Source organism: Poecilia mexicana, unplaced genomic scaffold (genome assembly GCF_051168715.1).
Source record: "Poecilia mexicana isolate PSO_F unplaced genomic scaffold, ASM5116871v1 scaffold_12, whole genome shotgun sequence".
NCBI classification, from domain to species: domain Eukaryota; kingdom Metazoa; phylum Chordata; class Actinopteri; order Cyprinodontiformes; family Poeciliidae; genus Poecilia; species Poecilia mexicana.
The window spans coordinates 19,720,143-19,735,739 of record NW_028263381.1 but is presented as its reverse complement, the minus strand read 5'-3'; the positions used below and the strand labels follow the sequence as shown (position 1 = coordinate 19,735,739).

General features: G+C 38.9%; 1 non-coding gene across 1 annotated transcript; it reads right to left on the bottom strand.

Moving 5' to 3' along the window:
- Window positions 1-14,389: 14,389 nt before the first annotated feature.
- Window positions 14,390-14,463, bottom strand: trnat-agu (transfer RNA threonine (anticodon AGU)). Its single transcript has one exon. It is a non-coding gene; the product is annotated as a tRNA-Thr (tRNA).
- Window positions 14,464-15,597: the final 1,134 nt, after the last annotated feature.

Here is a 15,597-nt window from a genome sequence, read left to right as displayed (position 1 = left end):
TATATTTGTTGCCAGCAACCTGCTCTTTGCAGCTCAAATATGACTACAACCTCCTCCCCAGAATATTAAAGTTTATTTGAAAAGAGCTTACGCACAAAGGATCACACAAAGTGCAAAGTGCTCTACAGAAAAATATAAAAGAACTACATTGTACAATGTAGAAACTGCTAGATTGAAGAAAATATAATGGAAAGACAGTAAATAGTGATAATTGGGAAAGAAATATATATCAAAAAGATCGTTATCTTGCTTTTGTTATTGTGACAAATACCACGCACATTATACTTTTTTTTGGCTATTTTACTGTTTAAGGCCAGGTGTGACACAGATGTCACAGTAATTTTCTCCTAAATTGTTCAATATTATTTTGTTAAAAGAAATATGTTCCAATTAGCTTAGATGTTGCCTAGGTGATGAAACTGAAGAGTTGAAACTATTAAATTAAAATTGGAATATTTAGAGAGAAAATAAGTTTTGAAATATACTGGTTTTGTCGTAGTTGCTGACCTGACATGCATCTATTTTTAGAAATGGCGTCATCATGACACAATCTCACACAGTGTCATGTGACTGCAGTGGGAGGTTGAACAGACAACCCTTTGGGGTATTATGGATTAAATTTGAGGAGGAAGCGAATGTAGCACACCATGTATGTTAAAATGATGCCACTGTGGATTTATAAGCAACATCTAACCATTGCACAGACCAGTGTCGTTCCAGCAGCGTTAGCTCTCACTTTCTCTTATCAAGTGTTCAGTCCTATGCCACCTTCCTTCTTTGAAATGTTACAAGCAACAGACCTCATCTGGTCCGCGTACCGCTATCACCTTCCTCTGGTTAAGTATCATTTCTCGTCTGACACCAAAACTGGAGATGCATGTCTGTGTGACTCTGAAGGTGGTGAGACTGTCAGTCATGCTAATGTTTGCGGACAGCTATGTGTGTGTCTCTTAGCCATTTCCTGTGTGCTGGGGCATCCAGACATCGGCAGCTGTCTGATTCAGTTCCAGTCCCTGGAGCTCAGAGAGGACCTGACACTGTGCCTCCCTGACACAGAAACCTTCCACATCCCTGGTTGCTCTCTGGCCCTAGAAACAAAGAAATCAAGACATGCCACCAGCGGAAGGTCACGGTGAATACCCCCTCCATCACTCAGAGCTAATCTAATGTTCACTCTGGCATAACTGATGACCGATGTAATTGACATTGCATAACTAATCATACATATTCAACAGAGGCTGATGATAGTTTCCTAGTAGATGAGCTGAAGACTTAGAAAGTCTCAACACTAGAAAAGGTGACCTGCAGCTCATCTAATCTAAATAGGGGAAATGACACTTAAAATTCATGGGGACAATCGCTGCAGTTCCTTCTAAGTTGTTTTTTTTTTTCAATCCACCAAGGAGAAAGAGGATGTTGGCAAATTGAAAATAATTGTGGTGATTACTGAACATCTGCAATCTTAGAAACATTTAGGTCAAGGGGAAAAGTAATTTTTTTGAAGGCCAACTGTTGCTGCCACCATCTTCATTCTCCATCAATTCTAATAAAGGTGTCTGGAAATATTTCACTGATTAAACTCATTGCTAACAAAACGGCATTTTTTTCCCAAAAAAAAAAAAAAAAAAAAAAAAAAAAACATCCATAAAGGTATGCTCTGTTCTAGGAAAAAATAAACAGTTGAGTATCAAAGTCATCTGTAAAGGGTTACATTGTCATATAAGGTTTTGGGCATCCAGAAAACCTGAGTGAGAGTCACAAATAGAGACAACACACAACCTAACCAGGGATGGATGACCTCCCAAAATTCCTTCAACAGCACATGCCAGTTCATCCAGGAGGTCACAAAAGAATCTGAAGAATCACATCTGAAGCACTGCAGGCCTCCAAGACTTCAGTTAAGGTCAGTGATCATGGTTCATCAATTAGAAGGGGATTGGACAAAATTAGCATTCATTGAAGTGTTTCCAGGTTGAAAACACTGCTAACAAAACAACCACACATATCCATCTCACATTTGCCCAACTATATTTTATATAATCTGTTGTCTGACTTGCAAAATATATATATATATATATATATATATTTGGAACATGTTCATCTTTTCATGTCTGGTGTGAAACCGACTCGGCATTTGATGCAAAAGAAGATCACAAAGATAGTCTAACATAGTGACTATCTAAGCCATGAAAAGCCTTTGACTGCTTTGGATGGCTTTATATGACTGACAGAACCATAATTTCTGCTATAAACTGGACTTAGGCAAGAGGCAAATTGTTACAACTGGATGAGTAGGTTAGAATCTCTCCAAAACTGCAGTTCTTGTGGGCATTTGTCAGTGCAGAGTGGTCAGTGTCTATCAAACATAGCTCAAGGGAGAAACTGGTGACAGGATCATTAGCAGCCGAGGATCAATAATAGATGTAAGAAATGAAGACTGCTTGGTGTGGTCTGATCCAATTCTACAGCTAAAATTTCTGATTAATTTCATTCTAGTTCTGAAAGAAGTGACAGAATACAACGTTGCTCACAGTTCATTGTAAATGAGAATATGTAGAGTACCTAGAGACCAGTCAGGATACCGTAAAAATACGCAACCCTCAAACCTATCAAATTTATGTATTTGATAGACATAAATTCTAGCGATGAATACACATTGGATGGTTGCAATGAAATGCAGTAAGACAGAATACATCTTAGACTTCGACAAAAGGTAGTTTCTTGATTAGTAAACTATGAATAGACCAGGCAACTCAGAGAGCAGATTATCTTTATGATGGAACTGTTTTGTGGCAGACGGTGGTGTAATGGGTTAATTTTATGCTGGAAAACCGTAGATTCTGTCACACATGAGGACTTTAAGAAAGAACAACTAGGTGTTTTTCCTGATTAGTGTACTTTTGCACAAAAAATATATTACTAGCATGTCCGATCCCATTACAAATTGATTTTACGTAGAAATCCAAATTAATTTGTTGGTCGGGTTTGATGACATGCCTTCAGTTTTGTGTCTCAGAAGGTTCCTTTAAATTTGTCTAATCTCAGAGCGAATGGATTGAAAGAAACACAGATGTATTATCTACTATTTTTACTCCTAATTAAGTACTTCACATGAACTAAATGTTACGAGCCTCACACATTATTTAAAATTTCCTTGCATTGTTAGACCCTAAAATCTAAAAACTCCCTACTACTCCTTTAGAAGTATCTCAACTATGCCGTCACTCTGAGTACTCTTCTTTTTTTCCCCACCCTTCCTTGAAAGTTCAGCTGAGGCATGCTTTGCTGGCATCATCCATCCAGCCTCTGTAAATACATGGGTATATTGATTGAAAACAGTCAGAGTGAGGACTCATCTCTTGATCTTTCTGCCACTCTCCTATGCAGTATTTCCCCCTCTGCAGTCAGGTCGTTAATCTTCCCGTTATTGGAGAAACGCACTGACATCTCTCCATAAAATGGCACTTAATTTATGCATTATTTATGCCTCATTTATGTGCTCAAGTCCTCAAACTATTTATCAAATGTCCCCTCTTATGTCAAAACATGGAAATTGAGTGCAGTTATTCATGATAGGTGCAGCAAACACATCAGTGGACAGGAAGTCACATGGGACCTCCGCTTACTGTCACAAGAAAGCCACTCAGCCTGTGTGGCAGGAAGGGATTTGCAACATCACAACATGTGCTTCCATATGGTTTAGCATCCCTGTAACAGCATTATTTGTAATTAGTGTCTTTGTCCTTTGCTTTCTTCAAAGTCTCTACTTCGTTGCTGTTGTTATTCTAGTCTGAGCAGAGGTTTTCTCGACAAATCAGTCAAACAGTCGATCCTCTCAAATAGCCCTGATTCTGACCGTAGAGCTGCTGTCTGACAAGCCAGAAAGCGATATTACTATCTTTTTAACCCCAAGTGTCGCCCTACACACAGCCCCCGTACCTTCCTCTGAGAGCATGACGTGTCACTCTTCACAGAGCACCCAGACGCTCTCACCTTTACTGCCACTGCAGCTACGCATCACCAGCTAGCAGCTCCCGGGAAACCCAAACCTCCAGGTAACCTCTGCAACGTCAGCTGTCGCTTCCTTACTGTCAGCCTGAATTCATCTCAGACAGAAATACAGTTTTTGACAGGTTTCACTTTGGTTTCGTACTCTTCAGGCTGATATGCTGATGAAATTTCTGCTCTGAAGATTTTTGGGGTAAAAGTCATCAATTTGTTTTGTTTTGAACTCTTGGTTTTCATCTAATGGAGGGTTTCTGTTGGGTTGTTTATTCTAGACATTGTATATTTTAGATACACACACTTTGTTGACATTGGTTAATACAAAAAGCTATTTTTTTAAATGATGATTTTATACATATATAAAAAAAGGAAGAAAAGGCACAACTGAAACATGCCTACTTGGCACTTTGTGGAAAAATAATTGCCCCAAGAAACTAATAATTGACTTTACTTGATGGCAGTTTCCATCAAGTGTTTGTGGTCATTTGTCTTTTCATTGCTGTGGATGAATTTTTGACCCACTTTTTTCTGAATTGATTTGATTTAGCCATAATAGAATTTTCCGAGCAGAACAGCTTGATTAATTACCACAGCTATTCATCAGATTTAGGTTTGGCCTTTGATATTTTGATGACAAAACCTTTCTTTTATTCTTTTTGAGCTAACAGAGATGGTCCTGTGGGGGTTCTTTGGACCACTGTCATGTTGCATACACACTGTAAAGTCAGGGATTTCTGTCCCTTTTACTAATGCCGTTTTTGCAATGTCTCTTTTTTTGTTTGTGAATCTTAACTGTTCAAAACGAAGTCTGCTGATGGTCTGGGGCTCAATGGCTAAAGGTAAAAAGAAATTGGGTACCTAGTCAAACTGCGGACATGAATCTAATGAAATTGTTGTTGGACAAGGGTAAAAAGGGTTTTACAAAGTACAAAAACACTCCAATAGCTGAATTAAACCATTCCTGGAAAGCAGAGTAGGCCAAAATTCATTCACAGAAAAGTAAAAGAGTCATTATCACAAAAGCTTGATAACGTTTGCTGCTGCCAACGGCGACACAACCAGGTATTACATTTATGGAAAATTATTTTCCACATATTGCCTGGTAGTTTTGGCTAGGTAAATAAAATCAGTAAATTAAGTAATGCATTTTGTCCTTTTGGATTTAGTCAAACTATCTTTATCTGATAAAAAATGGTTGACCTGAAACCTTTAAGTGTGGCTAAAACAAATCAGTAACTCTGTAAATGGGTTTTGCATAATGCTTTGCATGTGCGTCAAAAAGTTCCGTTTTTTGTCATCTGAACAGATTACCTTCTTCCACAAGTGAATGTCTCTTCTGCATGGCTTGTGGCAAATCATAAGTGACATTTCTCATGGCTTTTTTCTTCTTTCCAAGTCAGATGTAAGAAGTGCACAACTATAGTTGTTCTATCATCACAGACTGTCCCACCTGACCTATAGACCTTTGCAGCTTATCCAGCTTTACCATGGGTCTTTAGACGGCTTCACTGGCTCTGCGTCTAGTCTCAGTAGATTTGCATTTGTGTATACTCTGTTTTCAGATGATAAGTAGAACACTGCAAAACGAGATGTTCAAAGCTTTGAAAGTTGTTTTATATCCCTAACCTGGCTTTAAACTCCTCCAAAACTTTATCCCTGTCCTGTCTGGTGTGTTCCTTAGTCTCAGGGATCATCTCAGGATGTTCACTAATGTGCAGATGAGTGTACTTTGGGTAAAATTCTCACCACAAATGTGGCCTTTTTATTTATTTTTCGTTAATGACTCCAAACTATCCCTCACTTAGTGAATACACTTGATCTTCCATAGGGTTAACTCATCTGGAGTAAGGGCACAAATTCCCTCCCATCCCTCAAAGCAAGAATCAATGGGAAGCATTTAAATTAACCATTTTATTCACGCAGCTGCTGCACCACACCAGATGCAGGGACAGTCGCGGCTTTAGAACAGGATAAAAACAGCATGAAGAAGAAGGGATGTAAGAGCATTAATGTTTAACGTTTTGCAGCAAAATGCATCTGTTTTTGATTAGTTTCAACAGATATGAATGATGACACCCATTTCTGCTGCATGCCACATGTTTTCATGGGTGTAACATGCAGCAAAGTCAAGCTTCTTTCCACCAGTATAATAATGTCTTGATACAAAACATATTTATAAAATTTAAATGCGGTGTCAGGGGTTCCAAAACACAATGTTTGATATATTACGCTTCATCATTTTCATATTGATCCAGGAAACACTTAAACTGGTGCAGTAGCCTGGAGCAGGTGATTTAGAAGATGGAGAGTCCAGAACACAGACTGCTCTTAGGAGTGAGTAATTAACATCTAAGACTTATATTTCCGTTCCATTTTGGTTTAAAAACAGTACAACATCCAAAAATGTATAAAAAAAAGAAAAAATATATAGTTATTGCACAGATACATTTTGCACCATAGATGTGGAGAATTCTGACTAATTTGGAATGCTTTGCAATTTCAAAGAAAAGAGGATTGTGATGGTGTGCATCTAGTATCAGGACATAAATATTCAAACCATGTAGCGTAAGCAATTAAGAGGAAGTTTGGGTCTGACTGAAGTTTCAATTTCTCTATCATAATTAAATGCTGGTAGGTTAATGTCAGCAGTTGCCTGTGGACATTTACAGCTGTGATACTAAGGTCTGAATTATCAGACTCCAGCGTATCTGAATTCTTTTTGTAATTTGCTTAGCTGCTTTTACTTCAATTTATGTCTTAATTTCTGCTGGATTTTTATTTTATTTTATTTATTTTTTCCTTCTGCTGATCTGTGACATGCATTGCCTGATTAGTTTCTTTCATACAATATTCATTTTAAAGACTCTTTTTTTTTCTTAAATTATCTTGTGACCACGTAAGTCATATTTTTATTGGTCAATCTAAAGGAAGCATTATGGGGTAAATACACAAGCACATGAGTATTGATATTGATTGAACGATTCTACATCTTATCACATTAAACCCAGTATTTTTTACTGGGATTTCATGTCACTTGCCAACGCAAATAAAATAAATGTAAACTGTGGTTTGCATTTATATTCATTTTCCCTTCACAAAAAAAGCAGGACAACAATCTGAGTGAGCTCAAGCTGTTTCGTTAAAGAAAAAAAAAACATTTGCCATCTATTCGAAGCAAAAGGTGGCTCAACAAAGTATTGACTAAAAATGTTGAACACAGACACTAGCGGAACAAGTCAGCGTCGGACCGGGGGGGCGGGGCTACTAACCGGGCCCTATATACCCAAATAATAAAGCTCATGATAATATAACTTTACAACATAGACATGCCTGCAGAAGCTGAACTTACACGTTTCCCCACCACAGAGAGAGACTATGTCATTCTGAAATCCATCAGAAATAAAGTACAGCAAACCAAGAGAACAGAAACACGCAGCAGCACGCGTTGAAGTGAACACGCAGAGGCACGCGCCGCATGCGCAGCGTGTCACAGCACCTCGTGATCCTCTGGATCCTTGTAACTCGGCGCGGATCGCGCGCGCCGCCTTTAACACAAAATGGAAGATGCTATAAACGCCACCCTGCTCTCTTGGCTCGCACCCGCTCAACCCGAACTGTGAAAACGCGACTATAACTCAGCCTTCAGTCCCAAACATCACCGCTGAACCACCGACAGAAAAAAGGGGATGTAAGCTAGGCGGCTGGGCTGATACAACTTACAGTCTAGTTAACTCACACTTTGTGAATAATGTCAGAGTTGCTACCTGTAACTAGCCTGGCTCCTTCGCTGGACTGGCAGTTTTGGCGGGTCTGAATCGCTGCCAACAAAAAAGTCCGGTTCATCTCCAAGACAAAATATGCGTCCAGTTTTGACTTTTCTTTGCTCTCTTTTTTCCATCCTCTTCACTTTGCCGCTCCATGGAGCTCCACTCATGTTAACTTAGTCCATAAAAATGCTCTAGCTAGTTGCCGTCTGTTGCCAAGAGACCAATGATGACGTTGGTGGACGGCTGGTGACAAGTTTTACCCAGAATACACTTGGAGACAATATTGGCGATGCTCTTGTAATTTTGCTTGTCATAAAGTTAAATGTAAGAGTAAAAATAAAGCCAGTCATGTAGCACAACATTTTATTCATTATTTTACACCCACTATGTCACTAAAATTAGTCGGTCTTGTAAAGTTTTTAGCAACCATGAGTCAACAATGACGGAGGCAACCTACTATATATTCTACTTGAGCAAAATATCATGTAGTTCTATATAAACCATACTTAACAGGAGAAAACCAGCATACTATCTTAATTTATCAGACCTTGTTGAGGCTTGGATTCTTGAAATTATATTCTGTCTCCCAGTCCAGGTCACCTTTTGGCCCGGGCTGGGTCCTCCTGAAGCCCCACCCTTGAACACAGATTCACACCAACACCATATATCATTTTCCATTTATTTCACAATTATGAGCTACTTTGTTTTGGTTGAGTCCATAGAACTCCTTCAGGATACCAGTTTGCTAGAACATGACAAAATGTGAAAATGTCCAGGGAGCGATCAGCATTTTAGCAAGGTGTTTCAAAGCTAAGCCAACAAAGTAGTTTAACTCATATGAAGAATTACCTAGTGCATAAATAAAAAATGGGGCACGTAGGAACAATAATAGATAGCAAAATGTAATGACCAAACCGGAAAAAAAGAGTGAATCCTGTACGTTTGCTGGGTTAGCAGTAATGACACGCAAGAAGCCGTGGCAAGAGAAAAGCCCTTGAGTGTTGGTTTTGCTATAAATTTATCATGAAGTGTCTTCTTGATGAAAGCGAGGAGAAATACGGCTGGATTAAATGTGCCTGTGCCCTCTGGCCTTGCACCTGTTTATTAATTCACATTACTTTTTAATGCCTCATAGTAAATAATGTATTGGAATTGTGACAATATGCAACTTGGCCATTACCTGCAGGCTATCAGATTGATGGCACAGCCCTGCCCAGGCCTTGGCCCCTTGATGACAACATTAAGCAGTAAATTTAAGCTTACATGCTAACAATGAGAATTTATGGCTTAGGTAAATCAGTGGTTAGAACGCTATGAAACTTAGGAAAGTGAAATGGACATGTAATTCACCACGATGAAGTGTGGAAGATTTCACAGTTCCTATAATTGTTTTACAGGGTACCACACAATTTCTTCCTTGAATCTGCAGCTTGTGAGGAGATGGTTATCACTGAAAATACTTTTTTTTTTTTTGCACTAAAAGCATGAGAAACAATTTTTTCTGTCACAACTTAACCTATGACCTATCAGCTCAAAATTGAATAAAGCTGGTCATCCGTTTCACAATCTGATAGAAAAACATGGTCAAAACTCAACTCATTTTGCCTTTAGAAATGCCTATTTTTTTCTGCCATGGATTCAATAGTGTTAGACATGTTTCTCAGAGATTTTGATCCATATCGCAACATTCGAGAAACCAATTTGAGATGATATGGTGCATTATCCTGCTGGAAGTAGATATTAGTAGGAGAGTACGCTGTGATCATGAGCTGAAAAGTCAGCAACAATGTTCAGTTGGGATGTAGTGAGAGTACTAAGGGAAGTGTGCTAAAAAAATATCCCGTATATTATTATACCACCACAAGCAGCCTGAACCGTTGCTACAAGCAAAGATGGATCAATCATTTCACGCTGTTTGCACCTAATTCTGAAAGTTGCAGCAGAAATAAAGACTTATCGGACCAGGAAACAATTTTCTGAATTATTATTGTCCACCTCTGGTGAGTCTAAAGGAATTACACTCTGTTTTCTGTTCTCAGGTGAAAGGAGTGGCATATACTTCAAGGTTTATTGTATTCCGCTTTCAGAGATGTTATTCCACAAACCCTAGCTGTAATGCGAGATTGTTCAAGCCTCTGTTGCTTTTCTATAATTTAAATTCAGTCTGTAGATTTTCATCTAGCCCCTGGCATTACAAGGCATTTCCCCCCACTGATCTCCTGCTTACTGGATATCTCTCTTGTTTAGACCATTACCTGTTAGACGTGAAGGAGGGTTCAGCACGGCAATACCAGTAAATCACCAGCTTCAGAAATACTTAGATCAGCTTCCCTGGTACTAACAACCATAGTCCCTTAAATTTATTTTTTTTCTCCATTCTTATCGGTTTTCTAGCTTCAGCAAGCTGTTTTTACAGCCTAGAGACATTGTTATAAAGTTATTGCCCAGTTCACCCAATAAAATGGTCCATATTTCATCTCTTTGAGGAGGAAATATTCAATATTTGTTATTTTGATTGTAAAAATGACTAGGATCACATAGACCTCACACTCTCAGCACCGAATAAATATTAAACAGTCATTGATAGTTTCATTTTTAGTTTGAAGACATCTTGTTCAAATGGTTTATTCTGCCACTGAACAAACGTTTTGATGCATCTGCGCTCAAAAAGTATTTATTTTTTTATTTCCAACTCACCAACCTTTTTACGTCTTCTTGTTCAACAGTCAGTCAGAACCATCCATTCATATCATTCCAGGCTCTGTAACGCTGATACAGCTCTGGCCTAATCCCAGACTCAAGGTTTCAAAACGGTCGCCCAGAAATCAGTCTCATTGCAGTGGCTACCTGCATTTCTTATTTACAGTCTTTGGCCGTGAGTGGCTTCTCTAATTCCTTTCTGCTTTCCATTGTGTAATTGCGCATTGCATTTCATAAATCGGCTGCACGCTCAGCAGTCTAATGAAAGGTAATTAATTACCATGCTTGTATAGGGATATGCACACTTATAAAGTTGAGCTTGTATACACCAACTGTTGTTCTTGAGCAAAAAAAATTTACTCCACCTCCAAAAAAAAAAAAAAAAAAAAAAAAAAAACGGTATTTGATTAAATTTTCTATTTATATTCTACTCAGATAGCGATTCAAATAAGAGTTTCAACATTGACTTGAAAGTGCCTCAGTATCTTTTGAGGTGGGTGTTGCTTTGCAAGAAAAGGTGCCAAGTGAGGGCTGGTATTAAATTTAATATGGAATATTAAAGTGGGATGCCACTTCGAAAGAAAAGACAGGCCGGCATGCATTTAATATAAAACCCCTGTAAATGTGTCAGTAAAAGTGTGAGTGGAAAACTGACATGCACCACTGATGCGTGGGCTGCCTTGGCAATGAGCGTTAAGCCACTGCACTCAGCACTAGGAGAAACACAGGGATCTGGTGTATATATATGTATTCATACTGTGGGCATCAAGGCAGGCTGGCAGGGGTTAGTCAAAGCATCTGTTGTCAGTGTGTAATGAGTGTCTCCCCCCCCTTTCCTCTTCCACAGTCTTATCATTACCAGTGTTTAATTAGAAACATCCTACCCTGCTTAATGCTCCGGCTGCTGACAGCCAGGTTGGGAGGGGAGGCCTTGACGCCACACAGACAGAAAGAACAACCCAGATAAACAATGTGGGGCAGAGCAGAGAGGAGCGAGAACACGACCTCTGCAAGTGGTAAGGCATCTCTGACGCCACATGATGGCAGTGGACCAGCTCCTGAGAAAATCAGAGGAACACACACACACACACACACACACACACACACACACACACACACACACACACACACACACACACACACACACTGCTTAGGTTGTAGGTGGGTGTCTACATGGAAAAAAGGGGGAGAAAAGAAGTAAACTCTTTCTGCTTAAATATATTATTTATAATAAAACCAACAGTTTGACAAAACTGTCTAGTCTACTTTAAATGGTTGTGATGCTTCACTTATGTAACATGTTTTTCTTCCACATCTGCCATGGTCTCTCACCATTTACATATTCCATTTTTAAATATTTATCTTTTCCGGCTGCTTTTGAAGCAAATGATGCATGGTAAGATCTTCTATTATATTCTCGTGACTCTGTTTCTATCAATGCTTTTATTAAGCTGAGCTTGAGAAACTGACACTTTTTAAATTTGTTCTTGATGAATGTACTATTCTCTTTTTTCTATCTTCAGAGCCAACCTTATATGCCTTAGCCTTGCTTTCTTCACAATACTAAGACATAATATAGAATTTTCAAATTGTTAGAAAATTTAGATTTTTTTTAATGTTTCAATAAACAGCACGTAAACAAAACACTGAACAGCAGCCTTACCTTCATTTCAGCTCATATTTCTGCCTGGCTACCTTTCAATAAGAATTCAGGAACTATGGCAGATGGCAGTTTTTATTATCCAAGTCTTCCATCAAGCTTCATTATTCAGCCAGAGTTTTATTTACACACAACAATTTTCCACTTTGTCGCTTAATTTTTATTATAAGCTGTCAGTTACAATGCCACATCGGACTAAACAGTAGCTATAATGGGCTTTCGAGATTTTGTCGTACTTTCCGAAGAGTTATTAGAAGCCAGTCTTTTCTTTTTGATCATTATCCTAACAATCACCATTTGGGGAAAAAAGAGAATATTTCCAAAAAGAGTCAGGAGGATAAAAGCTAGAATCGTCAGTCCCAAAGCTTTCATCTTACAACCATTCAATCTCAAAAGACACATAGCCATCCACTGTGTGAACTTTTTCAAATTTTGTCATTTTGCAACTGCGAATACTAACAGAAAGCAATGCATAATATTGCAAAGAAAATAACTTGTTTTGTTTTTTTTAAACGCTTTAGCAAAGAATATACAAAGCGTGGCTCTTAATCGTACTTCACCCCAAACATTGCTCTGAACACACCATCTCCAACATTAAACATGGTGGAGGCAGCATTATACTGTGGGGGGTTTTTTTTCTCCCTCTTTCAGCAGGAAGTATAACATAGTTGATGGCAATTCAAATGGCGCTAAATGCAGTAGAATCAAAAATCAAAATTAGAGAAGAGTTTCTTTAAACTCAGGCTACAAATGAAAAGATTGCAAGCGGCAACTGGATGAAGAAAAGGTAAAATGTTGCTGAAATAAAAAAATAAATAATGACAGAAAAAAATTGCTGTTAAAACTAACATTTGGGGAGGTTTAAGCTTCATTTTCTTTACTTTAGGTATTTACTCTTACTGGGTTTACGACATAAAATGGTAATTTCTGTCTCTTTGAACTGCAACCATTGTGGCAATCAAAAACCCATCTGAATTAACCTAAACACTACATTTTCTGAACATCCATGTTTACAGCTAACTCAGCTCTGTAACAACGGAGAAAATATGAGGCAAGACAGACTCAGTGATGCCTTTGAAGTCTTTTAAGATCTTGTAGGTTCTCAAGGCCTTTACTTGACAATTGAGGACTAAGACCTCCATACAAGGGTAGCACTTTACCCCAGCACCACCCTGAGCTACAGTAATGCCTTTTATAAATGTGCTTCATCTGTGACCTACCCCTCTTCTTTATGCCTCATTATCAGCTGAAAGATGACACACTGAAAAGTCGATCGAAACCCTGCGATGTTACCAGATAAACTTTAATGATTTTAATAATTCAGTGATCCATAAATGTGGACAGGTTTTTTATTGTGGGACTATGATGAGAAACAATCCATATTAGATTGCACCCTGAGGAAACTTTCAGTGTTTATGTCTGGGAAAGACAAAAAATACAGGGTCAAGATCATGTACCCTGACAAATTGCCTCTCTTTTTTTTACAACACTCCATCTGGTAAGCAGCAGAATATTGATAGTTTGATCATCTGCTTTAAAGTTGCCCTCCTTGACCTCTTCCCCCAGCTCCCTTGACATGCCTCACTCCTTGAGGACAGTTAAAGAAGTGCTGAGTCAAGCAGGCGTTGGAGGTAACAAATGTTTCTCCATTGATGTTGTGCAGATGATTTACAAGCCCAGTTAAGTGGGGAGGTCTGCCAGGCAGGGACTGGATGTAAGCGAGTGAGTGAGTGATGGAGTGTTCATGTTGTGAAAGCAGGCTTAGTTCAGAAGCATTGGGAATTAATCACTGCTAAATCAGTTTGTCGCAAAAGTTATTTAAAAATCAAGTTTGTCACTTTTTTTTTTTTTTTTGCAAAGATGCTCATACTGCAGTATAATAATAGCTGCTTTCGAATAGTAATAAATAATGCATGACACTGGTTGCACCGGAGGAATATTTAGAAAATAAATGCCCCAACAGTTCATTCTTGTCTGAACAGATGGTTAGGAGGAGAAGTGATTTGTTTATGTGTTGATTTTATTTAGACTTTAGATTTGAATCAACCAGTGTGGGGATTGGCGTTATTAGCACCACACTCTGACCAGCTGAGCTAACCAGCCATACACACTGCTCAGTTTCCATGGATTTAAGAAATACTTGATCTTAACAATGAAAATATGAGAAAAGTGCTCATATTCTAATGTTTTTTAAAATCAGTATGTTTAATATTTGGATTTCCAGCTTTTTCTTAATGTGTTGACTTTAGATTTTAATTGGCCAGTATGGGAATTGAACCCATGACCTTAGCATTACTAGCACCACGCTCTGACCACCTGAGCTAACCGGCCATTCGCACTGCTCAGTTTCCATGGATTTAAGAAATACGCACTTGATCTTAACAAAGTTTCAGATCCCGTTCTAATGTTTTTCAAAATCAATGTGTATAATATTTTATTTTAAAGCCTTTTTTTTATGTGTTGATTTTATTAAGAGTTTAGATTTCAATTGGCCAGTATGGGGATTGAACCCATGACCTTGGCATTATTAGCACCATGGCCATACAAACTGGGACAATTGGGACAGTTCCATGGCATGGTTAACACTCAATTTCAATGTTGTAACTTTTTGCCCCAGCCTGGATTCAAGTCTGGGTCTCCTGGGTGGAGCCAGCCAGCTGTATACAAACCAACCGGACATTGTGGTGGTGGATAAAGAACAGAGGAAAGCCGTGGTGGATGTAGCAATACCAAGTGACCACAACATCAGGAAAAAGGAGCACGAGAAACTGGAGAAATACCAGGGCCTCAGAGAGGAACTGGAGAAGGCCTGGAAGGTGAAGACCACAGTGGTGCCTGTGGTCATCGGGGCCCTCGGGGCAGTCACCCCCAAACTGGAGCAGTGGCTCAAACAGATCCCAGGAACAACATCAGACATCTCAGTCCAGAAATGTGCAGTTCTAGGCACAGCCAAGATACTGCGCAGAACCCTCAAGCTCCCAGGCCTCTGGTAGAGGACCCGAGCTCAGAGGATGAAAGAGAGAGAGAGAGAGAGACCACCTGCGGAGGGTGAGAAGGGGATTATTTTTGTGACTTGGTAGCCTGGTAAGAACCAGACCCTTGTGCTATGCTTTGCTAGGTGAAGTCATGGATGTTTTAAGCGACTAATTGACTGGTAATTGTATCAACAGTAATATTTCCATAAAATATTGTCTGGTCTTAGAAATATTGCCTACACTAATTATACTATCATCACAGTGATTTCCTATAAGAAACAAAATGCTACACCAAAGTGGTACTTGTTTTGGTGACCCTAAAAAAATGATGATTTACAGTGATCTACTGGTTTCAGTTCTACCTAATTTAACCAAACTCAGTTTGTCTTCCTGGGTCTGTGTCCAAATTTACCACCATTGTGCCTCAAGGTTGGGATCCCAGCCACTTCCAGTTGCCATGGTTAGATTATTTGCTGTCTCGGTGGATGGA